Source organism: Tauraco erythrolophus, chromosome 3 (genome assembly GCF_009769465.1).
Source record: "Tauraco erythrolophus isolate bTauEry1 chromosome 3, bTauEry1.pri, whole genome shotgun sequence".
Taxonomy (NCBI): domain Eukaryota; kingdom Metazoa; phylum Chordata; class Aves; order Musophagiformes; family Musophagidae; genus Tauraco; species Tauraco erythrolophus.
The window spans coordinates 89221128-89238917 of NC_141467.1; positions in this window are offsets into that span (position 1 = coordinate 89221128).

Here is a 17790-nt window from a genome sequence, read left to right on the forward strand (position 1 = left end):
GGACTAGTCGAGTCATCAAGAAGAATTCAAGCCCAGACTATCAAAAAGACTGACACTTTCGCGGGTGCTCAAATAAGCTTTGCAACTGATTTCAGCAATTAACATATAGTTAATTTATTTTCCACTAAGATATCCATACAGTGTGGTGCATCTGCATAATATCACCACTTTGTAGCTGATACTTGGGTAGAAAATTATAGTGCGGTAAACATTCAGTTCTAGATTCACTCTGACAAGTTTTAAGGTCCAAACTGTGGTGTTTCTGTTAGAAATTCAGTTCCGTTTTTGCTCTCTAGAGAGGATGAAGAGGACCAGATGCCTCAAGAGAGGGATTCAGCTCAAATGTAAGATGAATTGTCTCCAGAAGCAGCTGCCTGAGAACACTGACCGCTGAGTCCCTGTTGGAGTCCAGAAGCTTGCAGGGTGGATCCAGACAACCTGTTTGTGCAGCTGATGCTGTCTACACCTACAGGTAGCTCACTGAAACATGGGGAGGAAAACAGAGATATGGGTCATGAATATCCAAGTAGAGCTGAGTGAGCATCAGTTTACGAAATTTGTGCTGACAAGAGCTCATGTTTGCAAACCCTCTGGACTTCACTGTGAATCCCTATAGCTCCAATGAGCCAAGCTGGCCCAGCTGAAAGCCAGGACAACCAAGGTATTTTGGACATAGCTCTTATCCCCTCCAGGCTACACACTGAAACTATAGGAAAGTAGAGATATTTTTTAGAAAGCTGCTCTGACTGCTAAGCAACAGAATAATGCTGGAAACATAGTTGTGCCTGATGCGGGACTAACAGTGTCCAGGTTACTCCTCTCATGAGCTCCAGTTTCTGGTCTCATCAAAACTTTGTTGGTTTATGTTTTCCCTTGCTATGATAAAGGACATCATCTGTTTTCAGATATGTTCTTGAAACTTCCATTGACATCATTGGGAGTTGTACATAAGTAGCTGACACTAGGATTTGGGCCTTAAAAGTTTATGGTGCCCTGAGGAGTTGTTTTTATGTATTTTACTCGGTTTCATCTGTGACTGTCCTGGGATACGGCTGCTCAACAAAACTACAAACATACTTCAGGAACTAGAACTGTTCATGAGACATTATCTAGTATAAATAAAGGTGCCCTCAGGGCATGAAGCAAATATATGGAATTTATGCAATATTCACACATTCGCTTTCCATTACTAAAGTTTTTCTTGCGTGTTCAGTGAATTATTCCATCATGGAATTTATTAATGAAAATATTAAAGCAAAAGTAAAGCATGGGATGGGGGAAGAGGAAAATATCAGGAAATCATAGAATCATAGAATCATAGAATGGTTAGGGTTGGAAGGGGCCTCAAAGATCATCTAGTTCCAACCCCCCTGCCATGGGCAGGGACACTCTCCACTACACCAGGTTGCCCAAAGCCTCATCCAACCTGGCCTTGAACACTTCCAGGGATGGGGCATCCACAACTTCTGGGGCAACCTGTTCCAGTGCCTCACCACCCTCAATGTAAAGAATTTCTTTCTTATATCTAACTTAAATCTGCCCTCTTTCAGTTTAAAGCCATTGCCCCTTGTCCTATCACTACACACCCTTGTAAAAAGTCCCTCTTCAGCTTTCCTGTAGGCCCCCTTTAGGTACTGGAAAGCTGCTATAAGATCACCCCGGAGTCTTCTCTTCTCCAGGCTGAACAGCCCCAACTCTCTCAGCCTGTCTTCATAGCAGAGGTGCTCCAGCCCTCTGATCATCTTCGTGGCCCTCCTCCGGACTCGCTCCAGTACCTCCACGTCCTTCTTGTGTTGGGGACTCCAGAGCTGAACACAGTATTCCAGGTGGGGTCTCATGAGAGCTGAGTAGAGAGGCAGAATCACTTTTCTCGACCTGCTGGCCACGCTCCTTTTGATACAGCCCAGGATACGGTTGGCTTTCTGGGCTGCCAGCACACATTGCCGGCTCATGTTGAGCTTCTCACGTAAGAACATTGATAAACTGTATAACAAACAGTTGTACAAGTGATCACAATAGATCAGAAAACATTTCTACATATCTCCTCGTATTCTGACTAAAGAAAGGTTGATTAAAGGTACAATATGCCAGAGAATGTCATGAACATGACATCGTTTTCCTCTTAAGTGGAGCAATCTGTTTTATACTAAATGATTGGAAAAAAAAAAAAAAAAGGATTAGATAGCTTTTTAGTCTTGGTAATAGATTAAAAGCTGTATCGTGTCACCAAAGCACTGTCAGTCCAGTGGACAGCAGTATGGCAGTGGCAATCACAGATGAGAACTGTGACACTGCGAATCCCTTTCTGGGGTTACTGCTCTTTCAACTGCTGCAGAGCTGTAAGCGGCCATGCCAAGTCTTCTTCCTTTCTTCTCTGAGATCATCAGCAACGTGAAGTCCCACTCATTTATCTACCACTCATGTATCTACAAGGAAGGACTGTCTTTACATCTCTACTTGGTGCAGGTGGAACAAGGAAAGGAAAACAACAGAAGTACACATTCTGGAAAAGATTCATAACTCTTACTGCCCAAATCTCTCTCCAGGGGAATCAAATGAGGTCTCTGCATAAAGTTTCGATCCCAGAAGCTGCTAGTGTAATTGGATCCCAAATCCTATGATTTCTGGTGGAGTTTGTAAGAGAATTATGATTTTCTGTAGTCAATCATCACAAGATTGAAATGTAAAATGCAGATTTCAGATGCTTTCTGAGTCTGCCCATAAACCACATCTTAGTTTGCACTGTCATGATACAGGAAAGATAGTAGGTTGGAGACTAATACGTTTGTAGATATGAGAGCAGGAATAAAACTTATAAGAAACAATGGTTGGACTATAAAACCAGTGACTAGAAGAGACTCATAGTACAAGCAAAACACATATTTTTAATTGATTAGTCACTGAAACGAGTTAATGAGGGAAGATATCTGCATGTCTGAATTCTTACAGTCAGTGCCTTTGTTCCATGTTAGTGTCTTCCAGTTGATGTCATTCTGGGACATATACTTTAATTAAACAGAAGATACTGACTATATGAAGGTGTGACAGGGTGAAAATCTAACATTTTAAAATGCATTATAAGCTTTTAATTGATTAACTAGTCTAAAGATTTTTTAGGTTTTGGTTGGTTGTTTGGTTGGTTTTTTTGGGGGGGAGGGTATTTTATGATTGTTGGTGAGATATTTTTTAAGGAAAATAAATTTCATCCTTGTGAAAAACTATTGGGGAGGGTGCTTATTGAGGTTTGTGTTTTTTTTTTCCTTTAGTGCGTAGATGTTGGTTATGAAATATCATAACCCGAAGAATAGATAAACTATCCCTGGGTTATCTGTAATTTCATGATTGTGACAGTAGAGACAAGGTTATGAAAAATCAGCACAAATGATGATATTAATAGCTTTTTTTTTTCTGCTCATGCTGGTTTTGGAATAGCTATGTCTGCTGAAAAGCATTTCCTACACGACTTTTGTTTCTAGTAGCAGTCATCATGGCCTGCAGATAAACGTAGGACAAAAGAATAAGCTACAACAAAAATGGAAGTTTGTTAAATGGTGACTAGGTACTTCCTGAGGATTAATTGATAGCTGGAGCTAGAAGGAGCATTGTTAATATCCAGGCTGCCTCCTCAATAACACAAGCCCTTACTATAAGAAATTACTGCAGCAAGTTAATTTCTCTTAGAGCTTCAGTATCTTTTTGAACTGTGTTGATTTTTCATTGAAAGATCTGATGTGACAAAAAAGTCAACCAGAACTTCATGCAAGTTCTCTCCATGCTTGCTTAACCACACCATTAAGAAATAAAATAAAGGAGTTCTAATTTTCTTAAATTTATCTACCTTCAGCTCGCAGCCACTGTACTTCATTACAGCTTTGTCTGGGCTACAGAAGCCCATGCTATCATTAAAGGCCTTGAAGGCTATGGTCACAACATTTGTTTATCATTTGGCCTAAATGGATTGTAAAAACCATCTTCAGTGTCTCTCTATGGAGTAACAGGACTGCAGGCATCATGATGGGGGAACTGAAGCCTCCCTGGAGCCACTGGACAAGCAGATCTGAAGTGCCCAGGGGTGGCATGAGAGGAGACAGAGTAAGGAAAGCAGCATGACCAGCTCAGAGCCACAGGTGAAACAGAAGAAGGAGGGGACATCCCAGCAAAGTGATAAGACTGCATGAACAGGAAATGGAAAAGTGAGAGAGGTTAATGTTCAAATAGCTGTTTGTGTTGTGATTCGTATACAAATGTCTGGAAGAGTTACTCTGAACTAGATGATGCCAGCATTGCAAATAAATCAGAAATGGAATGGAATACATCGACAGATACGTAAGTAAAATATTGTGTATCATCAATATCTTTCCTTGTCTCCAAATTGCCAAAAGTACTGTTGTCATTATAGCACTGAAAAATATATATGTACACCTCCTTCTGCATTTGCCTTTTAAAAGACTTGACTCCCAGTTCCCATATTCCTGACACACTCACACCCTGGAGGAAGGGGTAAATTGCACAGGGTGTAAAAGTTGTCCCAGACTCCTGCCTTCAACCCCTTTAATGTTTGCTGAAGTGTGTGGGTACACCCTGATGCTTATCACAGTATCACCCACTGTGGTTTAAGACCTGGTTGATTCTGTTTTGTTAAGAGGGAAAGAACAAAGAAGACTGTAACCATAAGCGTTTGAGTATAATGTATATGTCCATGTTAGAGGCAGGCAAAGATATTATACAGCTTATATCTTTCAGTAAATAAGGCTATTAACATTTCTTTGTTTTTCATACACAGGTCAATTAAAGTATACTCCTCCTACTGAGAATGATATAATACAATTTCAGTGTTAATTCATTCTCATCCTCCCTCATCATAAACCTTTCTTGCACAACCAAATTCACTCCAGGCTGTTCAGCCCTATATGCACATCTTGAATTTCATTACAGTTTTCAGTACAGAGATCATCCAAGCTATGAAAGAAGATATTTAACAAAAAATTCCTTTCATTCACAGTTCCAGGAGTTGAGATGCTAAAAATTCATCTTACAATTATATCATCAGACCATTCCAAGAAAACGTTTGTTTAATTTTCATACGAGACACTCTTATCAAACTCAAAGATGAGAAGAGCAAACCAGGTCTCAGTTGTGACTGGATAATAAGATAAAGTAATGATTTATAATATGAAACGTTTTGCACACGTGGAAAAAAACGCTCTACTCTTGACAGTGCCAGGTGGAAAACTAATCTTCGCGTGCTGCACTGATATTATTTTCACTTCCTTTAACTACAATGTACAACCTGAACAGATGTAAAAAAATATAAACCAACTCAAAACAAATCAATGGTTTCAGTGAGAGTGGAGGCTGTTTAATGCCTCCCTAGAGACGATTGGCACCACTTAAGACTGGCTGCTATGTTACTACACATCCCACAGTGTAACAGAGGAAACTTACCCTTAATGATTTAATACTAGTAAAATTCAATGAACTTCATCTAAAATGCCTGCTTTGTACTGGAAAAAAAAAATAAATATTTTAATGGATAAATGCTTTTTTTTTTTATATTAAGTAGATGACTAAATATACAGCACATCACTATTTTTATCATCTCAATGCAACATAAATAAAGACAACAGGAAGCTATGGAACAAATAATAACACAGTATATTTCCAGGGAATGCTAAATTCCCAGAACACTGGGTATGAAGTGCAGTGCTTGGTGCAATATAAAAGGGTAAACTAGAGGGCAGACTTTACCTGAACTGCTCTGTTTTTTCACGACTACACTACTTTTCATGCCCACAGCCCATTCTGCTGAACCGGCTGGAAAAAAAAAAAAGAAAAGAAAAAAAAAAAAAAAAAGAAACAAACCCAGGAGCTGTCCAGTCTCCAGAGCCATTGTAACTTCAAAAAAAACCGATTCTACTGAGCTGGAGGCGCAAACCTCTGGAGATAGTTACTCTTTCGCTTCATAAATATGCACTTTGATTACAGTATCTATTCACTGCTTCCATCAGTATGGTGATAGATTTATTGGACCAAGACTAAATATACTTTTGGCTTAAGGAAATAAAAATGATTACATTTCATTCAGAATACCATTTGGACGTCTTTCCTAGACCCTGTTACATTTTGGTCACAGAAAAGCCAGAATTAAAATAACTAGAATTCAACAGTAAAACAGTGTGTTGGATTTTTAGTTGTGTCCACTCATCACATCTTTCTCTTTCTCTACTGTTACCAGCAAAAATGCTTCAGCAGCTTGGATTTATGCTGTCTCTAATGTTTCATTTGGACTGTGCCTACTGTCAGCAGTGCTCAGTGTCCCTGGGTTACCCCTTGCCTTTCCCCTGCAGAAGGTCTCTGTGTCCGTGGTGGTATCGCCGTACTGTGGGAGTCAAAGCCCTTTAGCAGAGAAATTATCAAAGTCTCTCTCTCACTAATTATTTCAATTATCTTTAGGGACATTTTTGCTGTGAGACTGCACGGAATGGCCTTAGGCAGCTCAAGGATAGAATTTTTAGACCTCCAAATAAGTTTAACAAGTATCAGATATTTTAGTAATCTCTGCGCTACAGCTTATGTCCATGGATGGAAAACAGGAGTTTCTGTGTTTAGCTGTTTCTGTCATAACAGCCAGAAGAGTGTGGATTGCCCGAGGGAGGCTGGGTGTCTGGGTCATCGCAGTCAGTCCAGTGACTCAAGGCATCCAGGTCCCACCGGTCTTGCAGGCACTTGAACTGCCTAGTTTGCCCAAGTCGCTTTTCTCTTTGAGGCTCCCTGGTCACCTCAGTCATCCAAGGGATGAAATCGCCTGCAGCAACCCTGTCACGTCAGTCACCTCAATTACTCACCTCAGCCTGCTGTGGTTTACAGGAAAGTGCAGCGTAAATACCATGGAACTGATGGAACTTGTTTTGAAAAGGTTGTGTACAAAGGCATTCTTCAGAGCTCGTATGTTTTGAATTATCTCTGTATTTCTAAAAATATGATCCTTCAGTATGTATAACCGGAGTAGTTATTCATAATTTTTTTACTAAAACAAAAAATTATCGAAATTGCTTTCCTAGTAAAAAATTAAATCCAATAAATTCAATTGACCCTGTAATTACCAGGTCAGCAAATACTTGGCATTAGAGCTAAGTTTTATCCCAAATAGCTATGTCTATCAAAGCTTCCCATTTGGATTTAATGTAGGAAGCGGTGTGTGACTAACCATACTTGTAGGCACTATTGCTATTGCTTTGTGAAATGTTCATTTCTTTAAAGTAAATAATCTGATTCACAGAAGTACGCAGCATGATAACCTGGAAAAAAGCTGGAAAAAAAATTTTGTTTACAGATACTGTAGAAGGGCAACATAAATAATAAATAGCATTGACAATAACTTTAATAGTAATAATAATAATGATGATAATAATCTCTGTGGCAACTAGTTCTAGAGGCAACAGGTTCAATAAAGCAACTGCTTCTTTAGGTGCCTCAGTCCATTCATTACTTTATTATGAATAAAATTTCCATTGTCAAAGAGAATTTTAATATCTTATATCATTAATTATTCATGCAATTTTAGTAAACCCTGATCACAATCTAGGTTGCAATGTTAACCTTTTCTACCTGTAAAATCTTTCTGTTCCTGAGCTGCTCTTTAATACACCTTTTTTTTTTTTTTCTGTACTGTGCTCTGTTCTCTAAGCTAGCACAGTGAAATACAGATTACTGGATGACTATTGGAGCATCTTTAATACAGGAGCAATGTGTATCTTGAGTTTACAAATAACATAGAGACTGCATTTAAATACCTGTAATCTTTCAGTTATATGCACAGGCATCTGGACTGGTACAGTGAAACACAGCATAGCTTGAAAACACAGTGTTGTTTCATAAAATTCAATGTAATAATTACAGGTAGAAAAGAGTAATTATCTGTAGACTGTGAATTCTTTGACACCTCCTACTATTAACAAGAATACTGTTGCTGTAGTATACTGTATCTATTGTTGAAAAGTCATTTTACATCCAAGTTATGTGAAATATGAAAACAAGAACTTCAGCCAATTAAAATAATTATGATAACCCTCTTCCAAATCAAAGTTCCAATCCTGTGTTATTGAATTAAATGGGATTTTTGCCATCAAATCTGAAGGAGACTGGGTCTGGGCCCTCTATTTTTCAGTGGGTTGGAATACTGACCTATATCCTTAATAATGTTATTGACCATTCCTTAGACTTCTTAACGTCGCTCCTGCATTGAGTTTTTTCTGGCTTTGTTGGCTACAACTACTTTTAAAACCATGGCAACTCTCTTGGCAGTCTTCACACCTTTCATTATTCTCCTTTTTAACTCCAGTGTTATTTCACAGAGAAGGCAAACGATGGAGAGAAAGACGAAAGGAGAACTTGATCCTCTGTTTCTGCGTGTTCAAAGGTAGCTCATTTTAACTCTCCTTTAGAATAAGTGCTATTTCATAATTATAGCCTAACAATCAAAAGGAAAGCTGTCAAAAATGCAAAATAACATTCTTACCTTTCTCTAGAATTTTGTAGACAGTTGGAGAAAATAAATGATAAATCTTAGTTTATTTGTTGTTCAGAGCATAAGCTATCAAAATATTTCATGTTTCAGACATTTATTGAGCTGTGGAAGTTTAAACTGCCACCGTTCTCATTCTGAATTTCTCTTGTAAAAACTGATAATATCAACAACAACAAATGATTAAGCAAAACTGAGAATTTCACCCAGGGCAAAATTTCCCCACAAGTTCCCAAAAGAACAAAGATTTTTGTCATGGGCAAAGACTCAGTCATTTTACCAGACAATGCAATTATTCTGTAGCAAAATCTGATAGGCCGTCGCCCCGGAATGGAGAAAAACTGGTTTTCTTTGGTGCTTAAAAAAATAAATACATAAGTTAACTATAAGATTTTTTGTTCTATGGATGTGCAGCATTATCAGGCTCTGTAGTGACATGTGCTTTGACAAAAATCCCTTTTATCAGAAATACATAGTATATCATCATTTGTTTCTACCATTGTAAGAAAAAATAGTGCTTTGACTGGTCTCTGAATACTGAATGAATTAAATAGTGCACATGGTGCTATTAATGAAATAGAATGGTAATGTTATCATTTGCATTCCAGTGCTACTTAGTTGTCGCAGCAAAAATGAGGTCCTGTTTGCATAGTCCACAAGAATTTTTTTCACCAAACATGTATAGACCAAATTATGCAGAGGCAAAGACGAGTTAGAAGGCACTGGGAAAATCAAGAAGGCTTGAGATATTTGTCCCTCCTGTCAGGATTTAACCCAGACGACCACTAAGCACCACTCATCCGCTTGCTCACCATTCCCCATCTGCAGGGGATGGGGAGGACAATCAAAGGGTAAAAGGGAAGGACACTCATGGGCTGAGATAAGAACAATTTAATAATTGAAATAAATTAATAATAAAAGTAATAATGATAAAAATAAAGCCCCTAATAATATGTGATAATAAAAAATTATAATAATATATCAAAACTAGCGATGCACAGTGTAACTGCCCACGACCCACTGACCAATGCCCAGCCTGGCCCCAGCTAGCAATCCCAAAGATGAGAGATCCTGGAACTACAATCCTGGAAGAGCGAGAGAAAAAAGATCTGAAGAGAGGGAGATCCAAAGAGGACAAACTTCCTGGCCAATCATCATCTAAAAGCTGAGCATGACGTTGCATGATATGGAATATTCAATTGGCTAATTTGGGCCTCAATCCTAAGCCTAACTTTAAATCCCAAAATATATGTTGTGGGTCCTTTGCTCCGGCTATGCTACCTCCCAGCTTGTTGTGCACCCTCACACTGTCAAAATGTGGGAAGCTGAAAAGTCCTTGATTTCCTTAGCAGTAACTGTAAACATCAGTGGGTTATCAACATTCTTCTCATACCAAATCCCATACTAAATCTAAAATACAGCATTATTCTAGCTACTAAGAAAACTAACTCTATCCCAGCTGAAACCAGGACACCTCTACTGACACAAGGAGTCTGTGACAGACCAGAGACAGAATTTCCAATGCCTTTATTTAGTGCCCTTTAGACTAGACAGTTCTAGTTTATATAAATGTTGACATAAATTAACATTAAGATTTCCTCAAAAACACAAGTGTGCATTGCAGTGTGTTTTACACTACAAATGCATAAACACTAAGGAATGATGAGTAAATAGAAGAATAATGGCTGCAACTGTTTCTAGCCTTTCTTACAATAAACAAATCCTGATATGCCTCTGATGGTTCACGTGGTTTGTAGAGTGCTGCACGTCACAACTCTACAGCAGATGAAGCAACCCTTCTCCCTGAATTTGGGCTGAGTAGCCATTCAGACAGCGTCCTTAAATTTCCATTATTATAGAACAGGTTAAGGACCTTGTGCTTTTTGAGAAGAAGATAGCTTCTTCCAAGGCATCCTATTGAAAAGACAAAGGAATATAAGACAGTGTGCAGTCTTATGGGACATTCTCAAAGGAATCTTTCCACACAGAGATCTTAACACTATTCAGCTACTATTTATACTAAAGAAATTCCACTGAGGTCAGCAGACTAGCCCAGACACAAACTCAAGGTAATTCCTGTGTTAATCTAGAGCAATTTCTCTGAATCTGATGAGGATCCTGTGGCAGAAAGCTGAGAGAAGGGAAGTTGTCATTGCATACTCTAGTCCTGGCTATACCTTTATGATATTTGGTGTAATTAGGGCTTGTGGCTTTGGGTCTTGTGTGTAGTCAACGATCATTTTAACATTCCTGTAGGTTATACATTGAAACCAAGAGCAAGTGGTTCCTACTTGCTTCTTTGTAACATAAGCAATGTGCCATACACTTGTTTATGATCTTCACAAAACACTTTATATATATATATAAATTATGTATACATGCATAAATATAATAATTTATATACACATATATATGCATACGCATATATCACCAACATGTACAAAAGCTCAGTCTTGCTCCCATTAAGTCCATGCAAATAGCATCAGACCTTGTAGAAAGAAGAGTCATATATATTTTTTATGCAGTGACTGCAAGTGCACTATGATCTTGAGCTTTGTTTTGTAGCTTTTAATGCTGATCAAGACTTGAATTAATGTCTTTGAAAAGCCACTCTACCTGTTTGATATAACACACCGCTCAAACAAGTCTGGTTAATTGTTGTTGTGAATTCAGCTTTATGCTTGCTCTAGTTACAAAAATCTGTCTTCTTTAAGCACAACAGTTGCAGATTTAATTGAATATGTTGCTCAGTGAAGTGTCTGTTTAAAACGTTAATGAATGGTAGCTCCTCTGAGACCTCCATGTGTAAGGGTTCTTCACTCCATAACGCAACCCTAAAAAGTATTTTAGAAGTTACAAACAATTAGTTACTCCTTTGTTTTGGGCAGATTTTTCATCATCAAAAGGTACTTCCCTAGACTTGTGTTTATTGATTTAAAACAATGTATGGAATAAAAATAAATTTAAAACAATCAAGGACCCAAATTTTATTCTCACTTACAATAGTATTAATGTAGAGATGCTTCAAAAAGTGGGAAGGGTGTATTTTTTTTAAATCGCATTTACTGTAGTGCAAACGTAGAGTATATTCCTCTATAACTGTGCTTATATAGCTCACAAGTACATACGTTTCAGGGGGAGACCTACTTCCCAGGCCACATCCTCAAAATTGCCTACACTGAAATCACAAAGTTACACTGAGATTGCACCAGTATGAAAGTGAGGAAGGAGCGAATTAAACTCCCAACACCTCCATAATATGGCACAAATGTGGCAGTATTTTGAATGAACTTCAGGAGATTTGCATCAAGACATGAGGTTAGTCCAAATCCAGCGTTGTGCCCAAATCCTGGCATTGTTACTATGCTTTTGACCAGTTATGGGAATTTTGACGGAAAAAAAAAGTAAAAACCATCAAGTGCAGCTTCATTTTAAGAGCAAACAAAAAGTAGTGCAGTCTGACATATTTGGGAATACAGGAGTTTTCCCGACTGCAGTAGCTACACGCAACCACTGTAGGTAATAAGATTGTCCAAAGACAACTTGGCTGTAGACTAACCCAAAGAGATTCTCAACAGAATTGTCACTTGATTGCGTTTAAGAAATTAAAAAACGTATGGACATAGATGTTATTCTCACACTACAAGTGTTCCATCCCTAGTTAGAGGTAAGAAACACCAGTATTCCAGTTCTTCGATGCTCACTTGGTGAATAAGTGGAGTTGTTGGTCTCTAGAGCTGTTCATGTGGCCTCTTTTATGAGTCAAATGAGTCTCTGAAACATAATAGTGAGAAATCTCCAGGTAACAAAGGGAAATTTGTTGAGCCACCCAGGATAAATTTAGTAACATATTTTGGTTAAAACATTCATGCTTAGCTTCAGCCAAGACATCACCCTGTCTTCATTCAAGTCCTTCCAAACATCTGGATTTCTTAGAATGTCTAACCTTTCAAGTGTTTACCTGTAAAGTTCTTCAGGAGAAAGCCTGTCTTTATTTGTGCTGAGCATAGTGCTTGTGTCTGTCTTTCAAAAATAGAAAGGGAAAAAAGATGTAAGAGGTGTTCAAACTCTACTTTACTGACTCAGAAGCCAAAAGAGTCAAAGTGATAAATGAACCTGCTTTTGCCAAGCTCAGAGGAAAAAATGGATGGGCAGGTTATACTACAGGCAAAAAGAAATCCCCTTCTTTGCTGCTTGAATAGCAAGAGAGCAATCCTTTTATGAGATTTTTCTCTGAGTACTCAAATTTACCAGTAAAAAGCCTTCCATTAAATGTTATAACTAAAGTGGACCCTTGATCTCTCGTTTCTTCAAGAAAAGCAACAAATACACAGTTCTAGTGTCAGAAACATCCAGAGACAGGAAAATTGCCTTCATTTGAGCACTAGCCAATCTAGAGCAGGCTCTGTAAACTGATTCTTGCACGTTTTCTGTGCTATGGAAATACTTATAATAATTTAATTATTCAAAACAGGTAATAAATACTGTTATTTACTCTAGAGAGCATAAAATTATGGGAAGTTCTGGATATATATTTCCTTGTGCATATTTTTGTTATATTCATAAAAAGTAGTGTACCAGGATAAATTTCACTCTTGATAGTCACATAATTAATGAGATTTTTATTGGGGATAAGATGGGCATCTGAAAACAGAAAATTCTAAATGTTTGGCTTAAGTTTTTTTCATGCGTGATTTATGGAACTAGAATACTACCAAAACAAATGCCAAACAATGCCTTGAGAAATGAATGTTCTCCATCTTTGCTTCATAATACACTCTTTTTTGACTGGTAGATATCAAATCAGTTTACTAAGGGATGGAATACAACAATCTTTATTTTACTAACAGGAAAGCTGAGGCACAAGAGTATTAAAATGGCTTGCCTGCAGTCTTCAGGAAGGTGTGAAGGAGGCCAAGCCTTGTGAGCTCCAGCTCAGTGTTATAGATCATCTACCTGTTCAATATTGCTGAGATTTTGTGCAAATCAGCTATAACGACATGCTTAGCCATGGAAATAACAAATATATTTTTTTTTTCCGTACCAGACAAAAGTAAAGGCACATTTGTTATATGAGAAAACAGATCTGAATACAAACCCCTCTTCTATTGCTAAAATAGTCTTTCAGAAGGTCACAGGATTCACCCTGATAAGATCTGATCTCTAATTAACAGATTTTTATAAAACAAAATATTCTGTCCTCCGAGAAAGCAGAAACCAAAACTCCAGACAGTGTCTTTAAGACATTTTACAGTTCTGACCTCAGCAGACAAAGAACAGAAACACAATTAGAGGTGAAAATCTTGGATTACATTTTGGCATCTACATTCTGGGAAGAAGGGAAATATATACACTCAAAATCTTTTATATATGTAATCTTCCTAGTCTAATTTATGACAAGAGTATCAGCTTGGATTTTAATTTTCACTGTATATGTCTCGGCCAATCTAGGCTTAAAATTAAATTCTCAAGAGAATCTTGGGTTGTAATGCAACTATCCATGCACCATGTTCACATTTAGAAGGCCTGCTCTTCTACTTATGGCTATGACCATGGGGAACGTGTGACCAACTGCAAGTAATAAAAGAATGAGGGCTGTGCCGTTGAAGCCATTCCATGGCGCAGTGAAAGAAGGGCAATAGGCTGCACAAGCAATTTGCTGTGCACCTCCAAGTCTCTTGCTGCCAACAAGGAAGAGCTAACTGAAAGTATGAGATTGTTCTATTGGAAACCTGAGTGGGGAGCAAAACCTTCAGCATTTGGAAGATACATGAGCTCTGTGGCCAAGCAGATAGTGCAGATTCTCTTCTGAAGACAAGTACGTAATGCAGCACAGGCAAAGGAGAAGTCTCAGTTTGCTAAAGAAATGCAACTTAAACCCTTGAGGTCCTTAAACATTAATGAAAACCGCCCAGTCAGCACTGATATCCTTAGATCTATGAGATTTATTGAATATGGCTTCACTGGGCCCTCAGTACTGAGGGATCAACATTTACCATTCCTAACCTGCACAACAAACTGGTTGACTGCTACAGAAATCCTAAGGGCTATTCCTGAACCCACTGCATAGAGCTGTGAAACCTTACCCTTCCAGATTGTCAGAAACATTTCCAAGTTTTTTTGCTTAATTCAAAAGCCTCCTTACACAATGACAATATGAACATTCAGAGCTCTAAGGCTTTGTTTGTTTGCTTTTTGATTATTTTCTAGAAGACCCATTAGGGATCTGAAGTGTAATTATAGACTACTTCTGATTTTAACTGAAAAAACAGAATGTTAAGTCCTTCCTAAAGTCATCTTTTCTTTCTATGTATTAACAAATGGAAAAACATGTCATTTAAACCACAATTAAATATATACTTTTTCCTCACATATAATTACATTCATGGTATGACATACTGCTTTCACTTATCCATAAAGTATTAGAAAAAATAGACTACACGAAGCCTGCTAAAAATACCCTAAAAGAAATAATTTTAAAATCTTCTTAAATAAACCAGAAAAGGATCTCTGCAGAAACGATTTATCTCTTTTGTAGGTCACTTTAAATTTAACTGATAAACTAAAACAAAGAAAATATACTTTTTCAGTTGCTGTGGGGCAAGAAGGTGCACAGAACTGATTGGAACCTGCGTTTTGGTTCAGGCCCATGCCTGAAAATTTTCTGAGTTATTTTCAGTGGATATAAAAGCAGTTACTCTGTCACAGGGATTACATTTGTAAGGAGAACTGCCAGGACTGATCTAATACTGATAAAAACATATATTGATGTGAATATAGAGGCTAAATTCACTATCTCACACTATTTTGCCCAAGATGTAATTTTATAATTCAGAAGAGACCAAATCCAGTGACTAAATAAAGTGCAATTTACTTTACAGGTCAGGACTAAAGTATGTTGGCAGATCCAGTCAGTGATGCACCAACCATCTTCTTCTAAGCACACATACATCACTTGGGAATTAAACAGAAAGCAGCCTGCTTTTCAGCTGGAAACTCCAAGACACCCTGTCATAGTTATTCATTCACACCTCAGTAGAAAACTATATGTCTAGTGGATTCAGTGCTTTCCTGATTGTTGTTTCTTTTTTAAGTGCCAATAGATTGTTGGCTCCATTTGCAGTTTTAGTAAAACAATAAATCTTATTGGAGATTCCAGTCCACTTTCTAATATTTTCAAAAGTTCTAATGGCCAGGCATAATTTGGAAAACAAAATGAATTCTCTACCAGACTGGCCTCATGCCCTATCGTCATTAGAGCAGTGGGACCATTTTGCTTCCTAGAGTTGCATTCTGAGAACTGCAGGGCCTGTGTGTATCTCATTACCCTGTTACCGTCTAGAACACCCTGTGTGCTGCGGCGGAGAGGGGCAATGAGCTATGGTTGGAGTTGGAACACAGACCAAAGCAAGGAAGACGAAATTCAGTTTTAAGCTAGAATATCCCTTTCCCCACCACGTAATTGGATATATTAGTTCTTTTAATCCACATGCAGCCTCTGTCTTTCAGGAGGTAGAACAAGGAACCATTGGCGGAAGAGTCGGAGTCCTTTGGGAAAAACTACTTGATAAAGCCAAATAATTTCTGACCAATCAGCAAAAGTAGGATTCTGGTTTAAAGGAGAGTAAAAATTGTGAAAAAGAAAAATTGTCTTGGGCATGGATACAAATAATAAGGTTTGCATAGAACTGTGTTGCTGGAAATTACAACTGGAAGGGATCATTTGGAGCATCTACTGTGACTTCTTGCAGAAGGAAGACAATAGAAATACATCCGGTTACTCAGCTCATCTGATTGACTGTTTTTCTTCACTGTGTAAAGTAAAATTCACATTGTTTCATGTTCTTGTTTGTTTCATGTTGCATATCTTACTTACTTACTCTATTTAAGTTATCTATAGTAATTACTGTGTCCACACAGACTTGATCACTGGTTTCCATGTGTTCTATATAGAATGGAATTAATTACAACTGCAATAATTCTCATCATCTACTCCTCCTCGCAGTCTTTCATGACTGCTGAGTTCCTCTCCACACAGAACTTCAGGTGCACAGACTCCTTTCACTAGCAAAGCAGTGTTCATCCTGTGGACGAAAGTCCCCAAAAGGACACAGTAAAAGAACACAGAGACAGAGGGAAAGGACGGGTTTTTTTCTTTGCCCTTTCCCTCTTTAAATGTCTATCTGTGTGAAAGAGTAATAGGCAAGTGTTCCTTCAGGAGCGGGAGAGAGAGGAATCACATTGAAACCCCTCTTCGAGAGGACACCACCAATGTTCTAACAGATCTGGGAAACAATATCAAAGAGGAGATCATTGTGACAGGGAGCTCCATGTGTTTGCCCTATGTGACTCAACTGCCATGAGAAAGAGTAAAGACCTACAAGCCAGGCAGACTGGAAGCATTACACAAGAGACTTCGGTAAGTCAGATAGGTGCATTTTTGTGTTGTTTGGGAATATCAAAATATTATTCACATCACAGCTGAAATGTAGGAGCTGTGGAACGGAAAATTTTTAACATTTATTTCGGATCATTGTAGTGGGCTTTCCCTGACAGCTAAGCCTGCAGCCAATTGCTTGCTCCTCACAGCAGAGAGGGAGAGAATCGTAAGGGCAAAAGTGATAAAACCTTGCCAGTTGAGATAAAGACAGTTTAATAAATGAAGAAAAAAGAAAAAACAAGTGATGCAAAGGCACTCACCACCTCCCACTAGCAGACCAATGTTCAGCCAGCCTTCTAGCAACAGCTGCTTTGGAAAAACTCCCTCAGTTTTATTGCTGAACGTGACGTTATATGATGTGGAACATCTCTTTGGTCAATTCAGATCAGCTGTTGCAGCTGTGTCTCCTGACAATATCTTGCCCACCACCAGTCTACTGCCTGGTGAAAACTCGGATTCTCTGCAAGCACTATTCAATATTAGCTAAAATAGTGTGTTATCAACACTATTTAAGTCACAAATCTAAAACTCAGCACCATACAGGCTGCTATGAAGAGAATTAACTACATCCCAACCAGACTCAGTGCAATCACAAAAGATAAGAAATTAACCACAGTTAGTATTTTGCCAGAGAATATCAAGCATCGCACTTTATTAGGTGGAATATCACACCAAGACCTACAGATGAATTTTTTGCCTCAGTCTTCAATGGTAAAGCCTCTTGTCTTACCACCCAAGCTGTGGAAAGAACTAGCAGGGACTGTGAGGATGAACCACCGCCCACTGTACTTGAAGACCAGGTTCGAGAACATCTGAGGAACTTGAG